Here is a 17,557-nt window from a genome sequence, read left to right as displayed (position 1 = left end):
TGTGTGTTTCACTACTTAAGCAGCATATGCTATGAGATATTACTATCTGGTTGTGAGTCTTGATCTGGGGGCTGCCGGGTCATTACCTTCTTGTTTTGTTTTGTTTTTGTCTTGTAAATTATTTGAATGCTTTGTCTTTTTCGTCTTTTGTCTTCTTTGTCTCGTACTGATTTGTATTATTATTTTTTTTGTCTCTGTTTATTTTTGTTGTTGTTGATGTCCACTTTGAAAATTATTAAAATATATATATACAAAAAAGACACCAGAATATGTTTTATATTCTAGATTCTGTAAAGTAGCCCCCTTTTTCCTTCATGACAGCTTTGCACACTCTTGGTATTCTCTCAGTCTGCTTCATGAAGTGGTCTCCTGGAATGGTTTCTAATTAACGTGAGTTCATTTGTAGAATGACTTGCCTTCTTAATGTGTTTGAGACCATCAGTTGTGTTGTTCAGAGGTAGGGTTAGCACACAATGGATAACTCTATTTGACTACTGTTGTAATCCAGATTATAGCAAAACCAGATTATTTCATAGTTTTGATGTCTTCAGTATTAATCTACAATGTTGGAAATAATTAAAATAAATAAAAAACATTGAATGAGAAGGTGTGTCCAAACTTTTGACTGGTAGTGTATACTTGGACTCAATTACAGAAACAGCTGGGCATTGCAGTTTCCCAAAATGACTCTTAAATTATGAAAGTGTTTTTTTTTAATGCAAAACCTCAAGTCCATAAGAGTTTGGAGGCTTTGTGAAATGATAGTTTGCAATTCATTTTTATTTTTTTTTAATTGAAAATAGTGCAAAGACTACAACTCAAATATTGAAGATAAATACTGTATGTGCTCATTTTTAATTTGATGCCAACAACCCATTTGACACTTCAAATGAGACCCTGAACTGTTGAATTCCTATATGAGGCAATCTATTTCAACATTTGATTTGTTGTATTTGCTCTTTTTTCTATCAAATAAAGAGTTTCTATGATTTTCAAACCATCAAATTCTGTTTTGTATCAACATTTTAAACAGTGTCCCAACTCATATAGATTTGGGGTTGTATGAAGTTGCACATAGACTGCTCTAAGCTTATTTTTTGGTCATGGTATTGACTGCAAACTATTCAAATGCACAAACCATACAGATCCCATGTTAGTAGTAATGAGGCCACATTTTCTGCAGTGCAACAATAGTTTGTTAATAACATTGGGAAAACTACGAACTATCAGGCTCCGAACACACAACACTTGTTTGTATCCACCATCCCGCCCTCTCCTCCGAGGAATGTCTGTGACCCGGCTGTTCCCGGTCACTGTGGAGCTGAGTGACATTTAAATTACTCGACTTGTAGTGCACCCTGTTCCCCAGCTGTCTGGACAAATGCCGGGCAGTAGCAAAGACCTCATCTCAGATCCACTGCTCAACCGACAACAACAGTGACAGAGAGAGATGAGTCTGGAAAATGCATCCAATTGGAGGGGGGGTGCTGGTAATCATTTCATTTCGTCAGTTCTGCAACAGCAAAACCCCAAGGTATGTGAAGTGTATGCAAATAGCAGCAGGATGTACGGATTCACCTCATCTGCATACATTTGCTGCCGCAACAAGAGGCGTTGAATATTAGCACATTATGTATGCATTCTCTCTGAACAAAATACCAGCAGCGACACACTGTTTCCCACGAGCTCTGTCTCTTTCTCCCTCTTTCTCTCTCCCACACACACACACACACACACACACTTAAGAACATACGCAGAGGGAGGTACATACACTGTATCACTGTCAGAGATTCCCATTGCCTGCTCTTCCTCTGCCCTTTTGTGGTCAATAGTTTACCATTACCAACAACACAATACTGTAATCATGCTGTACTGTAATCATGCTCTTGACAGCACTATGAATATAGTAGTATACATGCAATAGGCCAATTATAATACAAACTAAATACGCAGAGGGTCATTTAGTCAGCACCACAGCGAGGACAGCGATACACTGTAATTAGTTTGTAGTTGCTGCGTCACATATTAGTCTTCAAAGGAAGCCGTTTAGAATAAACCATGACGATCCCACTCTGAAGAAATGACCCCCCTGGAGCATATGGTCAGACCGGTGCTTCATTAGCAGGTTCAGTCTAACATAATGCTCCAATTAAGATCTGTAGCCTTGCCACAGTCACAGTGCAATTTGTACAAGCTATCATTAACTGGCGCAACAATGAATGCAGGGTAACTCGGAGACACAGTGAGGGCACGGGGCTGAACTGAGAGCTCAGAGTGGAGAGATAAAAATGTGATAAATAGACTAAAAAACATGAGGAGGTAAAGAAACCGGTGCTGTCTGCATGCCTGTCGGTTTACTCATCCTTTTAGAGCCTTTTTATTTAGCACTGTCAGAGTCAGTTCAAATCATCAAAATCAAAGGTACTCAATAAAAGTGCACAGATTCAACCTATGTGTAAATAAACTCAGATTCAGAAGTAATAGCAGTCAAGTATTCCTTAACTAACCTTTAACAGCCTATAACATTTAGTTAATGTAAATAAATCTAAATAATATTCCAGAGCTATGATTTGGGCTTTAGGGCTGGCTCAGGTTTGGAGCAGCTCTTTGTTATTCTGCTATAGGCTTAGACTGCTGGGGGACCTGACACACTAGGATCCCCTCTCTCTCTCTCCTCTCTCCCTGTCCCATTAAAGTTACTAACCATAGACCGTTCTGGAGTCCCTGAGCTCCCTTGTCTCGTAGGTTCCTCTGGATCTCGCCATAGACGGACTCCAGCTGCTACAGCTACTACTATCCGTCTCACCGCTATCATCTCTCTCTCTTCATCTCCCTCTATCCCTCTCTCCAACTCGGTCTCAGCAGATGTGTGTCTAACATGAATCTGGTCCTGCTGGAGGTTTCTGCCTGTTAAAGGAAGTTTGTCCTTGCTGCTGTAACTTGCTAAATGCTGCAAAGTGCTCTGCTCATGGTGGATTAAGATGAGATCAGACTGAATCCTGTCTGGAAGATGGGACTGGATCTTATCCTGTCTTGATGTTGGGTCTTTGTTTATAATAGAACATAGAGTACAGTCTAGACCTGCATGTAAAAACATGTTTTGAGTCTTGAGATGAAGCTTGTTGTGATTTGGGGCTATATAAATAAAGATTGATTGATTACAGAATTACTTTTTTAATCCAGAGAAATAAAAACTTGAGGATTTTTGTTGTGTTGTTGTTTATCTGCTCTGTATGTTTGTATTTGTGTTCTTGCTGTTGGTGAAAATAAGCCTTTAACACTTTTGTGCAGGGTGCATCACTTATATAAATATACATGCTTGACTGTGGGCAAGACACACTTGTCTTTGTAATCCTCCCCTGGTTGCCACCACACACACTTCACATCATCTGAACCAAATACGTTTATCTTGGTCTCTTCAGACCACAAGACATGGTTCCAGTAAACCATGTCCTTAGTCTGCTGTCTTTAGCAATTTGTTTGCAGACTTTATTGTGCATCAGCTTTAGAAGAAATGTGAGGGGTGTACTCACTTTTGTGAGATACTGTATGTTTACGTGTGTATGTAGAAGCCTTTAATGAACATTTACTACATTATCACACACCAATACTCCTTTTGTACACACAACCTTTGCAAAAGGTATGTTTTTAAAAAGTGCTCTGAGGTAACTGAGCCATCTTCAGGGTGGAGGAGACAAAGATCCACATGATATAAACCCACAGCCTTTTGAACACCTACTCAGGGTATAATTACAGTGATGTTTTTAGAGACACATCTCTCTCTGTCATTAATGCTCTTTTTATCCTGCCTATATGCACAGCACATATCCTTTTATTACTTTCACTTTGAGTTTCTTTATCTTAAGAGGAAGGTAATTTAATCATGGAGCTCTCTCTTTTCACCGTATGGCAAGGTGCTCTTCGTTCTTATATCCTTCAACCTCATGTTTTTTAAACCTTTGGCATTCAAGTTACACAAATTGGGGACAAAAGAAGCACATTCATGCTAATCCAGTGGACATTCATACTAATCCAGTGCAGTGGCTTTGCACCTTCCTTTGAGACTGTGACTGTGAGAACAAATCTCTTGTTGTCCTCTTTGTTGCTGTTGCATTAGACTACATGTAATTGAAGAGGCTGTTTACCACGCTGTTTAGGCCTTTAAAGAGTAAATCCAAGGATTTAGTGCTGCACTTTAATAGATTTGTGATTTGTTGGGGACTGATGTTTAAAAAATAGTGGTAAAACTCCACATTCAAGGGCAAGAGGCAGCCTTATTTTTCATCCTTAGCATTGCCAAGGTCTCAAAACACTTCTTGTTATGCAGCTTGGTAGTATTTCTTGTAAAAAAAAAACTCTATGCAAAATGCAAAACCCGAGCGTCGTCACTTCAGGGGTTTGCTCAAACCTCAGAAACCCCCTCAAAGAAAGAAACTACAAACCATGGCAGTTCTGTTTACTGGAACAATGGAACTGTGGGGATGCCTTTGAAATTCACTAAATAAATGTTTCATGACATTAAGTATGAAACGTTTCCTTCAGAGCTAGTACACACCTGTCTTATTGTGCAAACCACTGCCGTTAGTAGAATAAGAGGACATCTGTGGAGAGATTGTGCCATTTCAGATTCTCTGACCTAGATGAGGAGTAAAATAAAACAATTCTTGTTCTCCTCTTAAAGATACATGTTTGAACTGATGACTGTATAAATAATGGACGTAGTATCTGTTCATTTGTTCTGGAGTGCTGTTTTGAAGCCATATTGTAAATGCTGAACTCATCCAAAAGAGTGTGACGTGGAGAGGCGGGGTTTGAGCCTCCTAGCCAACAGCTATGTGTTCCCGCCTGTCAATCAAGTCAGTCATGTCCTTATTTGGGCAAAAATCTTAATATCTTCTGAGCCATTGGGTTAGAAAAAATTCACCCCACGTACAGTGTGTGCCGATAGAGAAATTAGCGATGCAGACCGAAGCCGTTTTTTGAACCAGGTTGTAAACATGTTTATTTCTGCTGCAAAGATCGTCTTTTTTGAATTGGTGTGTATATGGTTTCAGGTGTTTCTGCAGCCAGCCTCAAGCGGATTCTCGATGAACTGCAGTTCATAACACTTCCGCATGGGCTTCATATTTTGAGATTGGAGGTTGCCGCTTGGTTTTAACCCTCCTGATACCCACAGCGGTACAATGCATAAGAAGGGAGTCTGGTGGTCCTCCCACAAGAAAATTTGGGAATCTAAAGGCTGATTTATACTTCTGCGTTGAATCAATGGCGTACCCTACGCCGGGGGTCCGCGTAGCTCCCGTACCTAAGCCGAGGCCTACGCACGTAGCTGACGTGCACCTCCTCCAAAATGTAACTCCCCGTAGAGCCGACGCGGACCGCAAGCCCTGTGATTGGTCCGCTCGGCAGCTTTGTCTTTCCCGCATTTACAGCACTTCCGGGCTCCCGGACACCGGCCGCACATCGTCCGTGTATTTCATCTCCTCCTCTCTATTCTTCATGTAATCATGTCTGTATGATAAACAGCAACATGTGTCAGCTGTAGATTAACATAACACGCTCTGAATCGCTGTGGAAAAGTAAACAGAGATCGTAGCGGGACCGGAAGCAGGCGGCCCGCTATCAGAGAGACCGCACTGCCCTCAGGCGTTTCGGCGGAAAATTGCTGCGCGACACAGATACACCGACGCACAAGTATGTGGTGCTCATGTCTGTGTCAGCCCCTGCGGCATAGGGGAGACGCAGAAGTATAAATCAGCCTTAACACCTGTGGTCTGACATATCAAAATGCGTCATTCTTTTTGGAAATCATGGACGCTGCATCCTCTGCCCTCAAGAGGAGACAGACCACCCGGCCTGTTGTCAGCACACAGTCCAAAAGCCAGCATCCCTGATGGTATTGGGCTGCATAAGTGTTCATGGCATGGGTAGCTTACACATCTAGGAAGACTCCATTAATACCGGACAATATATACAGGTTTAGGAGCAACATATGTGACCACCAAGACAATGCCTTTTTCAGGGAAGACATAATACAGCAATACAATGCCAAACCAAATTCTGCACATATTACAACAGCAGGAGTCCAGGTACTAAACGGGTCTATCTGCAGTCCTGGCTTGTCACTTATTGAAAACATTTGGCACATCACAACACAGAAATCACTTCAAATGCTGTGGTACAATTCATAAGAGGGGAGTCTGGTGGTCCTCCCACAAGGAAATATGAGCATCTAACACTTAATCCTGCAATCTGGTGAATATTTGTGCTACAAGAAAAACAAGATTATTAATACATAACAAAAAAGTCTACTTCCTGTATGAAGCTCACAATGTAGCCAGAGTGACTCTGTTATTACTTAAAGGTATATATATATATATACATATTGGGGCATTTTTGTCTTTATAGGACAGGACAGCTGAAGAGACACAGGAAATGAGGGGAGCAGAGAGCGAGAGAGGACATGCAGGAAATGATTGAGGCCGGGAGTTGAACCTGGGACCGCTGCTGGACTATAGCCTCTGTATTTGAGGCGTGTGCTTAGACCATTAGGCCAAAGGTGGCCCTAATCTGTTCGAACCTATGCAAAAATAAATCACTGATACACAACACCAACTTATCCAGAAATACTAAATTCAAACCCTTCATTTCTGTTACTTAGTAGTGATTAACAAACAGACCATGACACTTCCTGTTTCAACAATAACAGCACTCACTCTCTGACTTTTATTCGTGTCAAGGAAAGATTTTCAACTCTGAAATTGCTCAGCACCAATCGTAAACTTGAGTGATTACTAAAGCATCAATATTCATCACATACATGACATCACATCCTCTACAAATCAGTGTCCAGAAATCAAAGTCACTCAGTGTCAGCTCTGATTTGAATAACACAAAAAACAACAGAAGCAGAATGTGGCAAACAAGCCCCAAAAAGTCACACAAATGCAATCTGAAAGGACGTGTATTCGGTTTCAAGACTTTAAGTGAAGCAAAAATGTCCAAAGTCCTTTCAACTTGGATGCTTAGACCAAATTTAGCTTTTCCAATTCCTGCAGCGCTAACATGACAAATATCCCAAAGCAAAGGTCAAACTCATTTGAATGCAGCAAACTACAACAATTAGTCTGCAGCTCTCACATGCATCAGCAGGCATTAGTTTTAGCTTAGTATTTAGTCCAGAGAGTCACAGGACGGCGGCCAGCAGTTGCACGCTGATTAACTGAAGCTGATGTAGACTGATGTGTTTTCTGAGCCGCTCTACAGTGACTGAGCACGGGGGAAGGAGAGCTGACGGCGACAGGCCCGAAAAGCAAAGAAGAGAGGGGCATCATTTACTTTTCTCCTCGCTTCGCTCTCTAAGAGTTAACAGAGAGACTGGTGGCTGACTATTTGGCTAATGATGATAGATGGTGTTAATTAAAAGGTTTTAGCAAAGCGCTGATTGCACCTGCAGCTCGGGCTCTTGGTTTTGCTGAAGCAGAGGGAATTTATTTCTGAGAGGGAAAAAAAAAAAAGAAAACTCTTCCTATGCAAAAATTTCCCCTGGATGTTTCATTTGGCAGCTTGTAGAAAGATAACACCTGGATGTTATTAGCTGTCAGATAAAGAGAGAGCAAAGGAAGGCTCTCTGGGTGGATGTATTTGCCAAACATTTCTCATCAGAGAAGCAAGGAGGCGAGGGAATCTCTGGGAGACTGAATGGAAATGTTTTACTGCTTGTTTTCATCCCAACTTTTGATCTCAGTTGACACCTGTGAATTCATTAAAGTTAAATTATTTAATTAAATGTGCTCAGTCCCAAAGTCCTGCTAAAGTTTTACATTAAACTTATACAACAGATTCTGAAGACCCTTAACTGCATACAGTTGTCCAGCTCTGTCACAGCGCAGGGCAATGTTAGCATTCAGTTTAACTGGTTACCTTAAAGGCTGTTTTATACTTCTGCGTTGAATCAACGGCGTACCCTACGCCGGGGGTCCGCGTAGCTCCCGTACCTACGCCGAGGCCTACGCACGTAGCTGACATGCACCTCCTCAAAAATGTAACTCCCCGTAGAGCCGGCGCGGACCGCAAGCCCTGTGATTGGTCCGCTCGGCGGCTTTGTCTTTCCCGCATTTACAACACTTCCAGGATCCCGGACATCGGCCGCACATCAGAAGAAGTATAAATCAGCCTTAAGTCCCACTATTCCATTTTTTAACCTCTGTTTTTGGTCTCCACCATCTTATGAAGGAATTGTCTTTCTCATTCACCTGCTAAATACTAGGCTGCTATAAAGGTGTCTGCTAGCAGGAGCTTCAGATTCAGGCGACAATCCTCTGTGTGCTTAAATTTTCCATCCATATATCAACATTTGATCAAGTAAGAAGTGAATAATGTATAGTGAAGGGATGATTATACGGCAGGTAGAGACATGTACTCTTGTCTCACCCTGTAACACTGCCAAAGCTCACACTATAATGTATTTTGTGGTGGCTTTGTGTCTGTTTTCCTCTATTTGGTACTCTATGTATTTTATGTCCATGGACACTTTCTCAAAGACGGTCATATCATGTCCTTATGTAGCTTTTAGTCATTTTAAATCGTATGGTAGTATTTGTACTTTTCTTTTCTTCTCTTTGTTTGTTTGTTTGTGTTTTGGTTTCTCCTCTGCCTTCTTATTCTGATCTTATTTTGCCCTACTTTATCTTTGTTTAATCTTGATTTTTTTTTAAGTAGCTTTTTTAACATCTGGCAAGGGACTACGGCTGTAAACTAGCCTTTTGGCTATTGGCATATTTACAGAAGTGTTAATTAATATGCATGGTCCTTTTAAATAATAAATCAATAAACAGAGAACTATACAAGGTTCTACCAATGGGAAGCCTCTCTGCTAAGGTGAAAGGGAACAACAGATATATCTTGTTTAATCTGGCAACCAGTCTTAGTTCATTGACATTACTGACTTGCTACAGAAAAGAGGACTGCCTCCCAGTGTTTACATCATTTAATAAACACTGGGCTGAAATGGATCTCTATTTCCTTCTTCTGTTTTTACGGGATGTCTCCTACTATCTTTCTCTTCTAGGGGAGTTTGTGGCATGGCGCCAGATATCTGTTGATCTCTTTACCAATGTGTGTTTCACCATTTTAGCATTTTCTTCTCTGGTTGTAAATCTTGGTCCGGGTGCTGTCATGTCATAATCTTGTTGTCTTGTTGTTTTGTTGTGTTTTTTGTAGTGATGGGCAAATGAAGCTTCATGAACCAGTAGTTGTATTTTTTGACTCCTCTAGATGGCGCTCTCTGTTCAACAAAGGGTTGAAAGCACACTGAATTGCCATTCATTGAGCCTTTTTTTTTTTTAAACCAAGAGCGCCATCTAGAGGAGTAAAAAAAATACAACTACTGGTTCATGAAGCTTCATTTGCCCATCAGTAGTTTTTTGTTAGTTTTTGTATGCTTCCTTCTGTTTTGTTTTGTACTGATTTGTATTGTTATGTTTTGTTGTTGGTGTGAACTTTGAAAATTAAAGTTTTACGCTCTCCTCATAAATTGAGTATAATGAAAACATCCTCCATGCTGTCTACTGATGCTATCTAAAACTAACTGGTCCTATCTTGGTTTTGTCCAATCAGAATCATGTATTTGATGCAGCCAGGTGATTAGTAAGAAAGTTGGGTAATAGAAGCTGTTAATGAAGGTATGTGCAGCCTTTAAGAAAACCAATTTACTTGGATCAAAGTAACACCTCCAAACTTTTACACAGATAATAACCACTGCCTGTTATTGTAGGTTCTACCAGACCACTGAAGGTGTGCAGTGGTATCTGCCACAGTCAGCACCTTTAACTTTCTGTGGAGTTCCTCAGGCCACCATCCTCCATCGCTCCATGATCCATTCCTGATGCTCATTACTCATTTAGGCAGCTTTGGTGGTGGACAGGGGCCAGAAAAGCCCCATCTACCTCAAGCTATGGTGCACTGTGTGTTTTTGACACCTTCCTATCAGAAGCAGCATTCACTTTTTCAGCAGTTTGAGCTCCTGGATCAAAGTACACAGGTGAGCTTTAGCCCCCTCATGTGCATCAGTAGGTCTCGCCTGCTTCACCAGTTTTCCTTCCTACCTCTGCAGACAGAGAGCACCCCACAAGAGCTGCAGTTTTAGAGCTGCTCTGACCCAGTCTCCTGTACCTCCCAGTTTGGTCTTCGTCAAAGCCGCTCACATTCTCACACTAGCCCATTTTTCTGCTTTCAACATGAACTTCAGGAACAACATGTTCACTTGCAGCCTAACGTCACCCCCTCCCCACTGACAGGTGACGCTGCAAACATAATTAAAGTTATTCACTTAACCTGTCAGTGGTCATAATGTTACAACTGATGATGCACATGCAGCTACCCACTGTTCCCTTTTCATCAAACATTAAAACTTATTTTAAGACTCATCCTGAATTTGGAGTTTCATAAATACATTTATCAAATGCGCGGTGGGACGCCAAGGTAGCCGTGCTTCTTTTATGTTCCTGGGCAGCTAAGTGCTGAGTGTTTGGAAGGCATTGTTGTGCTCTAAATGATTTAATGGTCCCTCAGAACTTTTCCTCCTGATGTAACAACAGGGTGACGTAAGGTTTGGAGGAAGGCCCTCAAGCTTAGGTCTCTGCTTTTCATGCAGTCAATCCACAGACTGAGTGAGCATGGTGACCAATGTGGAAGTTTCTTTGACCCTCCTGTTATGTTTGTTTCTTAGGGACAGCAATAATGTTCCTGGGTCAACTTGACCTGGGGCATATTTAATAATTCAAAAGTGTCAGAACCCAAAAAAATCCAGATAAACATTTTTAAAATCCCATTATTAACTCCATTACTAAGCATTTAAATCAATATTTAGAACATTGGTGCTCTTTAATTCTCACAGATCATAGTTCAATGAGGATAATTAACTTGTTTTTTTTAATGAAAATTCATGTTAAAACTTTAATGTACATTGGAAAGTGATTGGGGTGAAATATGTCACACAGTTGCAAAGAAACATTTAGTATTTGACACTTCTGACCCCTTTTAGCATCCACTTTGACTGCAGGGTCAATTTGACCCACGAACAGTATCTATATAATGAAAACATGCAGAGGGGTTGCAAATGTGTGAAATCATCCATTTTCATTTTATATGTTGTTCATGCTAATTTAACCAAGCAGAAGAAGCTTCATAGTGAAAATTACTTTATTTATTTATTTATTTTTAGATTTTTGAACTTTAAAATGGGTCAATTTGACCCGCAGCATAACGTATGTTGACGTATGTAAACACGGTTTTATGAATGAAAGTGAACCTGTAATCCTTTTATTGTCACTCTGCTGGTGAGGTGGGCTCGGCCTATTTCCTTCCCAGTTAATACAAAGAGGGTGAGTGTGTGTGGGTGCGCCCCACATATATAGGGTGGGGCAGTGCACCCACATATTGGGGTGGGGCAGCACACCCACATATATAGGGTGGGGCAGCGCACCCACATATATAGGGTGGGGCAGCGCACCCACAGGTGTGGTTAATTTGGTATAATGCTCCTGATCCAAGGGTGAAGTCAAGTGGTTACAGGTTCACTGAATGAAATAAAACAGGAGTGATAAACGTATTGACTTATTGTCTTTGAGGATGCTGAAGACACTGACTGATGACTCAGGTCTTTAGATTTTACAGAGAGTTAAATACACTGTAAAAATGAAAACTTAAAATTGTTGGCCTGAAAATGATTTTTTTGTTAAGTAAACAAAAAATGTTCCATTTTGTTGCAAACTACATCAAAGTAGTTATCTCAACTACCTTTATTAAGTCTGCTGTTGTAAAATTGGTCTCATTTCATAAGTTAGGTTGGCAAAACTTGAAATGATGGTTTTGAGGCATGGCTCAATTATTTGAGCATGCTTCAGGCAAAGAACGGGGTCTCCAACTCAAATCTACAGGGGTCTTCCACACTTTCAATTTCCCACATGTGGCGCCATCTCTCCTGTCCTGTGTGGATTTTATCGCCCTAAAGGTGAGTGTTTTGTTAGAGTATTGTATTGAAACTCTAGCTTTACAGTTGGTCAATTGATGGAGAGTTGATTAGCGGTTAATGTAACTTTAATTGTTTAGTTAGTTTAATAAGGCATGGTCCTTACCAAGAGTTAGCCGCCTTGAACATTAGCTAGATACCTTGTGAAGTATCTGATATTTAAACACATAAGATTAAGTAAATGTTGTTTAAATAACTTCAGGAGGTTTCAAGAATTTGCAGAATGGCTCCAGGAGGTTTTAGGAATTTCTAAGAAAAGAGCATCCCGCCATAAATGTGATTGACTGTGACAGTTGGCATCTTTGACCAATGGTCACTTGACTGTTGTCATTTTAAGGTCTTCAGAGTTGGAGTCCAAAATAACATTGTTGTACTAGTATTGAGATGTCCATATACTGTCTGTGTGTGTGGTGATGACACCTACACCCTTTATAAGACGGCCTTTGGAGACAGAGGACAGGCGACTTCATCTGGCCCAGTCGTCCTCCAAGCAGTCGCGATGCTTGTTACTGATGCTGATGCTGTTTGTTGTATTTAAACATATCACGTTACAAGCAAGCCAGTGTCACGAAGTTCATTCTGCATCTGCACATCATGGGCTGTTAAGACACGACACTTGCAAGTGGGAAAACGGTGCAGTGACGTGCAGTAGCAAAGGAACATTTTCTTAACCAAAAATTGGCACAACCCTCACTTCTTAGAATATAGAACTCAAAGCTTTAAGTTACACTACATATGAATGATACGTTATCTCAACAAAAACTAATCAGTTGGCTCAAATGTAAGATTTCTAGTTAGCCTCAAAACGCAAAAATCTAGTGCAGACAGTTGTCTTGAAATTTTGAGTTTTCACAGCTTTTTCGTTTTAACTGTGTAGCTGAACCAAAATACAACAACTGGGTGAAGGCTCTGCTCAGATAAATTCACATCCAAAGTAAAAACATCCTGACTAAACCCAAACCAAGGAGCAAGAAAACTGATGTTTTTGATTCCTGTTTGAATTCTCAGATATTTTATCATGAGAAGAAATCCTCTGAAGTGAAGCCACGTCCCTCCCAACATCAAAGAGAGACAGATGCATGTTCCTCTCTTTCAGATTGGAGTAACTTTCTTCTTCCTTGTTGTCAGTAAAATACAATATACTGAGTCGACTATCATGATTATCATTCCTGCAGCAGAAGTGTTGATTCAGCCAAAAGCAGAGCACACACAGGTGTTGTGTTTTGCATTCATTTTGAACCCTGTATTTGTCAGTCTTAATTATCTTGTTAGTTAGATTGAATGATTGAACAATCGACTCCAGCTGCATGTCAGGGTGTCTTCATAAAGCATATCGCCTCACGTGTTCCCCGTTCACTCAATAAATATAAACACTGCACATGATAACAGCAGCCGGATGTTTCACTGCGTCGTACAGCTGACAGATGGTTTTGAGGCAGATATTAATTCACACTGCTTTTATTGTCACTGCACACACACACGTAACGTTGTTGTTGATTCAACAGTAAACACATCTGTGGGGCACCATGTCACCCTGCTGCTTAATATGCATCCATGCAATCATGGAAACACACAGGTATTCATACTTGTCAAGGTGAAAACAGAGCAGCCAGTGCAACCTGTTTCCAGCTACTCCTTAGATCCTAAAACCTTTTTAGTATTAGGACTCTGTTTTTGAATAAAGCTTATTATCTTCATTATTGAAATAAAAATACTTCACTCAAGGAGACAGAGGGAAAATTTGAGAGAGTGATAGAAACAGTGACACCTGATCATGTGCACCCCTCCCTACAGTACATCATAATCCTGTTTGTTCCAGGCTGTCAGTCCTGATGAGACGTTTGTGGTGCTGAAATAACTTTATAATGAGCAGGTTCACCTGAATCAGGAGCAGTCTCACCTATTAATACGAGGTGACCCACTTACTATTTCGGACTGTTTGCGGAGACAGTGGTGGGTGGATTGCACCCGTTTCAGGGTCTTGGTGAGATCTGGCCTTCTCTGCTTTAAGACAATGTTAAAAAAACACATATTTTAATGGTGGTTTGTTCAAATCAATGCACTTTTAATGATTTCATAATGCTCAGAGGAGCCTTGTTACTGCAGAAAAATACAATAAATCAAAGTTTGACTGAATATAATTTTGGATTAGAGCCTCAGGATGAGCAGGACCCTGACACACAGCGGAAGGGGTTTTTCTCACTAATATTCAACATTTTCAATATTGATTTGGAAATGATTGTTTTGTTTTGAAAATTATATTTCTCCTGTTGACAGTAGTTTGTTAAAACGTACCTTTTTTAATCTGGCTTTTAATTTGAAGGAATATCTTTTTAGCCCTGGACTGCATTATAACTATCATTGCCATTGTTTTAGCATATATATTTTATTGTATGGTTAATCAGCACTGAACCTAACTGAGTTTTTCTGCCTTGTCACTGTCAGAGTCTGTGACATTTTCTTTTCCATTTATCAGTCCTTAAACACATTGCATCCCAAACTGTGTTCTGATAAATGTTTCACATCTTTGGTTTTGTAGATTTCTCTGTCAGAGCCTAAAGTTCCTGAGTCTTTAACCTCTCCTCTTTTTTTTCCCACTGTAAACAAACCAAAACACTCAGTAAACATGTAATTCAGCAACAATCTGACATTAGGGACTGAAATCTACCAGTAGGTTTGTGGCTATGGGGTTGGTCAGAGGGGGGCTGGTTTGTCTGATAAGCTCCCTATAAAATACACCCACAATCAAAAACACTCACTTCTGTTAACAACAACATTTTAAATGGTTATGAATCTCATAGCTGGTTTCAAAGGCATTTATTTCTAAGTAAGTTGTTGGAACTATTTTCTTTTAAATACGTGTAAATGTATCTCAATCTACAGGCTGTGATCCTGTAATGATTTCAGATATGTACATGGGATATATACATATATACATACATATATGGGATGAGTCAGTGCGCACAGAGACGAAGAGGGTCAGCCTGGAGACTAGGTGGTTAGGGTTAGAGTTAGGGACCGTCAGCAGTTCTGTGCAAATTATCATTTTGACTGTACTCAATCTCTGTTACATCAGATTCATCTGCAGAAACTGTAGGGGAAGTTGTATGACAACACACTCTTATTCTTTCATTGGGGCTTGGTCCAAAGATATTCATATTTTGTAAAACCGAAGCCACTGATGAGTCTAGGATTTGATATCTCCTCAATTTGAAGCTTTTTTTTTCCCAAGTACATGTGTAGGAGCCGTTGTAGCACTGGCATGTAAACTCCCTGAAATGTTCTTTAAGATGAAAACCCTCAAAATGTTACCCTAAAGACTGACATGCCCATTAGTTTGACATGCTCCTCATTGACAAGCCACTCAGGAGCTATGAAGCTTATGAACATGGTCCCTGGACTTCTAAGTTGCCACATGGTATTTGTCAAAGTGTCTCGTCAAACATTCAACCACAAGATATTATTCCCACATGGTCTAAATAAATTACGTTCTTTGGCTGTGTCGTACTTTTCAGCCTGAGAGCTGGATCAAAAAGTCCATTCTCTGATCCTGGGATCTGAGTTCATTAAAAACTCCCTTCTGTCTTGTGGGAGCCCACTAGAAATAGACCCTCCACCCAGCCTGGAGGGTGGGGGCCAGTGCATGATTTTTTAATGATGTCTGAGTTCCTCCCACCAGAGTCATTATACATCTTCTGAAAGGAATTAAACTGGAAGCTGGCTGCAAGGGACCCAAAGAGGTGGTCACATCCTCGGAGCTAATGGGAGCCGTGACATACGAGGAAGAGCTCTGGATCATTTGTCAGCAAATTAAATATAACTTAAAGTGATTTATGCAGGAAAATAACTCAAGGTAAGCAGAGAAAAGTTTGTGGAGTCGCCTTCAAGTATGCAGCAGTCCCTGTTTTGGGAGTTTTTACTGTATAGAAGTCAAACCAATTTATTGTGCTGTAATGCTAAATTTGCACGCTGTGTCCTGAATCTGTACCAGACATCACCTGCCTACTTAGGAGGCTGGCGTATCTAGGTTGAGTGTCTCTGTCAGCTATTTTTAAAATTTGTCATGCTTCAGCTGAATCGTGTTGGCTGAAGACACCACACTTTATTCAAAATGTGCCAATGACTGCTGAGATGTGACATGATCGCAGCACAATTCAGAAGCCATATTTAGTTTATAGGGGATCAGTATATGAATGTATGCATGTATGAGCCTTTTTGATGATGGTTGAGCAGTAGTAAGATGCATTTATTTCACACACATGAGGCTAAGAAGCAGTAACATGTTAATGATAATCCAATAACTGCTGAAATGTCTTCTATTCCCCCCCTACGTACCTTTAGAGACCAATATGTTAAACCACAAATGTCAAGCAGGATTGTTTTTTGATTTGTGTGTACATGATGTGTATGGTTTATGGTGTAAAGGGGGATGCAGTGTAATCGGCTATCCAATGGAGGAGTGAAAACCACAGTGACAGCTGTGGATCAGTCTCAGTGTGAATCTAGCTCCCAGGCCAGAGTCTTCTTATGCATTGAACTCCAGATAGCTTCACAGTCAGCAGTGTGTGAATGTTTATGAATGAGTTAGTTAATATTGATGGTCCCCTACATTAGCATCTACTGACATCAGGGTAAGAATATAGTCTGAATAGCAAGTGAATGTGACTAGGAAGCGTTATATGACTACAAGTCAGCTTCAACATCTAAATACTGCTTCCATCATGAATCAATAACAATCATGTAATAATTGACCTAACCCTAACCACTCAAGCTTGACACCTTACTCCAACCCTTGAAGATTGATGGATGACTTTGCACCTTTAATCCTAAAGCACATGTTAATACACACTACATCCAATGGTTCTGATGGACACAGAAGGTGAGTGACATGCACTGGCCCGTGCAAGCCCTTGGCATCCTATTCAACTGCTGAGTCTTTGGACAAAGCGTTGCGTGTCACTGTAAATCTTACATTTACCTAGCCTTTAGGCCTGTTTGCAATCTATCCTAACCCTGACCACTATTAAATATACTAAAGTGCTCACAGGTGACACTCACTGCATTAAAACTTCACCTACAGCTCAGTTATTTGAAGTCATTTGCTCATGAATTCTATTGGGGTTGTTATTTTGCACTGATGGCTTATAAAAGAGATGCTAAACTTATCATTATTTGATAACAGAGAGTGATGAACCTGCATGTCCTTGAGATTTTCAGCATGCCAGAATGAAGTCATGTGCAAATATGCAACTTGAAATGAGTGAATTTTAAAAAGCAAAGGGATCATGAGCTTGATTTAAATTGGATACCATAATTTATTATTAAATACAATTCAAAATCCTTATTTATTCTCGGAAGGATATGGAGGTTTACCTCATCGGAAACAACCAACAAACACATCATTTACCAAACAATAGATTCATTAAAACAGATACAATTTGAGACACAGTGGTCAGAGATTAAAGTCTGCAAAAGAGGGAATGAATATCATCTTTAAAGTCTGTTGGAGGTTATTCCATGAGTTAG

At 40.3% G+C, this 17,557-nt stretch overlaps 1 protein-coding gene across 1 annotated transcript in view; it reads right to left on the bottom strand.

The window, feature by feature from the left end:
* brinp2 (bone morphogenetic protein/retinoic acid inducible neural-specific 2) overlaps positions 1–17,557 on the bottom strand; it is a 330,627-nt gene that overhangs the window by 146,118 nt on the left and 166,952 nt on the right. The gene's annotated exons all lie outside the window — the stretch shown is intronic.

This window comes from Notolabrus celidotus, chromosome 15 (genome assembly GCF_009762535.1).
Source record: "Notolabrus celidotus isolate fNotCel1 chromosome 15, fNotCel1.pri, whole genome shotgun sequence".
NCBI lineage: Eukaryota > Metazoa > Chordata > Actinopteri > Labriformes > Labridae > Notolabrus > Notolabrus celidotus.
Note: the sequence above shows the minus strand (reverse complement) of the source record. Positions and strands in the feature narration are given on the sequence as shown.